Genomic DNA, 2,500 nt, shown 5'->3' on the forward strand with positions numbered 1-2,500 from the left:
ACAGCCTCGAGAGCATCAAGCCAGGTAACACTTCATTACCTTCACTCACCTGCTAATGGGAACAGAGCAGGCATGGCAGAGACACGCATCGGAAAGAGGCACAAAATATAGGCATAGAGCGGACAGAGACAGAACAGAGACGCAGAGCAGACACATAAAACAGAGATATTAGACAGAATAGATGACTGAGACACATAACACAGAGAGCAACGGAACATGCAAAAAATTGAACAGCAGACAGATACATAACAAAGAGAGACACAATAGAGACAGAATAGACAGAAACACAAAACAGACACACAGACCAGTACAGAGACACAAAACGGCGAGAGAACAGACAGAACAGATGACAGATACACAAAGCAGAGAGGCAAAGCAGAGTAGGCATACACAGAAAAGAGACAGAACAAAGAATGAACAGACAACTAAAGCCCTCATATTGAAACACAGATCATTCATTGGGACAGGGACTAAACAATTTTCAAAGCCAACAGACAACTACATCCCTCATACATTGAAACGCATTGTACTCTCAGCACGACTGTTTTCAAAGGCCACTGAGATAATTAATCAGATCCTCGTGGGTGTTTCCCTCACTGATGATGCAGAATCCTTGTTGAACTATCGCTGGAAACCATGGAAACGCCCTTCGTAACAGTAACTTCCACTAGAACCTGCTGAAAATCGTCCACACTAGATTAACCTTAGATGGAGAGACAAACAGAGTGACAGACAGAGGCAGAAACAGACAGAGAAACAGACTCCCACACACCTGCTTCTCTTCACTCCTATTCTTACCTGTGCAAGGCAAGTTCAGTTAAGGGACACTTGCATTTGTCACGGTACAGATTTCCCTCTACTCACGGAACACAGAGTCACGGATGGCAGAGTCACGCAACACAGACCCGTGGGAGGCACAGAGGAGACGCAGCACAAAAATTACCTTAGCAGAATCACGTACAGAGAGAGAGAGAGAGAGAGAGAGAGAGAGAGAGAGAGAGAGAGAGAGAGAGAGAGAGAGAGAGAGAGAACCAGTAAAAATATCTAAAATTCAATTGATATCCAAATTCGAAATATCTGGCAAGAAAAAAAAGACCACCAGAGAGAGAGAGAGAGAGAGAGAGAGAGAGAGAGAGAGAGAGAGAGAGAGAGAGAGAGAGAGAGAGAGAGAGAGAGAAATGATGGTGTTTCGTAAAATTCATATTAAGAGAGAATCAGGTTTCACAATATCTCACATCGCCAGAATCGCTTATAAAAGAATCGCATTAAGTCAGAGAGAGAGAGGTTCAGAATCGCTCTAAAAGGAATCACGTTTTTAAAAGGATTCGTGTTTATGCTGCTGCCCTTTGCTTCCATAAAGAGACGAGGAGGGCGGTAAACTGAGAGAAAGAGTGGGGGAGGGATGGGGATGGGGGGACTCTCTCTCTCTCTCTCTCTCTCTCTCTCTCTCTCTCTCTCTCTCTCTCTCTGGTTAGGTCTAAGGGATCGGGTCAGAAAACTTGTTCACGGTTAAACTGTTGTGAATATTGTCCAGCGTTGTGTGTGTGTGTGTGTGTGTGTGTGTGTGTGTGTGTGTGTGTGTGTGTGTGTGTGTGTGTGTGTGTGTGTGTGTGTGTGTGTGTGTGTGTGTGTGTGTGTGTGTGTGTGTGTGTGTGTGTGTGTGTGTGTGTGTCTGTGTGTGTGTCTGTGTGTGTGTGTGTGTGTGTGTGTGTGTGTGTGTGTGCGTGCGTGCATTGTTCACTTGTTTAGGAGTGCGTCGTCTCTCTCTCTCTCTCTCTCTCTCTCTCTCTCTCTCTCTCTCTCTCTCTCTCTCTCTCTCCTTCCCTACCCTACCTTACCCTAACCTTCCTTCCCTCATCCCTACCTTCACCCTTTCTCCCTTTAATAACCCCTTATCCTCTTTAGTCCCTCCCTTCTTTACCCCCTTTCTCTTCCCCTTCAGCACCTTCGCCAGCGTCACCGTCACTTGCACTGTCAACGCATTCGCCATCATCTTTTTCCGACCAGGTCACGACGCATATCTCGACCCTGCTTCCGGTAAACGCCCCTCCCCCCACTTCCCCCTGCCCAGCCCCTCCTCAACCCCCCTGCGCCCCCTTCAGCCCCCCGCGGCACCCCTGACCCTGTGCATCCGGCCTGGGCGCACATACGTTAGCTGGGGACACCAAGACGGCCCTGAATTGCAGTTAGTGTACATGTGGTCCCTTCGTCAGGCCCTGAAGAAGGAAGTTATTGGGGTTTTGGGGTTTACGTGGGGTTGGGAAGTCTAGTTGGGGTCCCTGAAGGAATGTAGCTTCTTCTCTTCCTCTTCTTCTTTTTCCTCCTCCGACAACAGCAGCAAAGACAACGACATCCTCCTCCTCCTCCTCCTCCTCCTCCTCTTCTTCTTCTTCTTCTTCTTCTTCTTCTTCTTCTTCTTCTTCTTCTTCTTCTTCTTCTTCTTCTTCTTCTTCTTCTTCTTCTTCGCCTCTTTCACCTCTTCTCCGTCGTCCATTATTCC

The 2,500-nt window shown here is 47.6% G+C and overlaps 1 protein-coding gene across 1 annotated transcript in view; it reads left to right on the forward strand.

Annotated features, from left to right (window-relative positions):
• Window positions 1–2,500, forward strand: part of LOC135114750 (membrane-associated guanylate kinase, WW and PDZ domain-containing protein 2-like) — a 106,715-nt gene that overhangs the window by 16,295 nt on the left and 87,920 nt on the right. The gene's annotated exons all lie outside the window — the stretch shown is intronic.

Source organism: Scylla paramamosain, chromosome 28, assembly GCF_035594125.1.
Source record: "Scylla paramamosain isolate STU-SP2022 chromosome 28, ASM3559412v1, whole genome shotgun sequence".
Lineage (NCBI taxonomy): Eukaryota > Metazoa > Arthropoda > Malacostraca > Decapoda > Portunidae > Scylla > Scylla paramamosain.